We start from the raw sequence: 683 nt of genomic DNA on the forward strand, positions 1-683 counted from the left end.
TACATGCCTGTCTCACTAGATATCTTCCCCCTCTATCTCGTCCTTCATCCCTGTTTCACATGAATGGACCTTCTCCTTGCCAAGGCCAACTCCTCAACAAGTGTACCTGATTTCCACTCCATCTTGTCTCTTCAGAGGATTATTTCTCCATCATCCCTATGATTAATCTTCAATCTCTCTCCTTCTGCTACTTTCCTATCCTACTGCTTACAAACATCCCCTTGCTTCCCTCATGATCAAAACACCTTACTTGTACATTCTATTCCTGTTATTGCCCAACATCTCTTCTACCCTTTGTAGCTAACCTCTTTGAGTTTTCAATTAGCAATAATCGAGACTCAGTTAAACCTCATTGTCTATGATAATGCCACCATGCAAAGCATAGCTAACCTCTTTGAAAAAGGCCATCATCAAGAGGGAACCTCCATTCCCTTTCTTCTTACTCTTCTAAATCTTCGGGAGCTTGGTTTTTTATCTCATCATTCAAATAAAACTACTTTTTCTAAAGTTATTGATGATCTTCTGATCAGCACATCCAATGGCCTTCTCTCAGTCTTTATCTTTCTTGACTTCTCTGTCAGTAACCTTCTCTTCCTTGGCACTCTTTTCCCTTTACGTTTTTGAGATATTGTGCTCTTAGTTCTCCTGCCTACCTGGTCACTCAGCCTCCTTTGCTAGATCTT

General features: G+C 40.7%; 1 pseudogene; it reads right to left on the reverse strand.

Moving 5' to 3' along the window:
• Positions 1 to 308: 308 nt before the first annotated feature.
• Positions 309 to 382, reverse strand: LOC130454846 (U4 spliceosomal RNA; annotated as a pseudogene).
• Positions 383 to 683: the final 301 nt, after the last annotated feature.

Source organism: Monodelphis domestica, chromosome 5 (genome assembly GCF_027887165.1).
Source record: "Monodelphis domestica isolate mMonDom1 chromosome 5, mMonDom1.pri, whole genome shotgun sequence".
Classification (NCBI taxonomy): Eukaryota; Metazoa; Chordata; class Mammalia; order Didelphimorphia; family Didelphidae; genus Monodelphis; species Monodelphis domestica.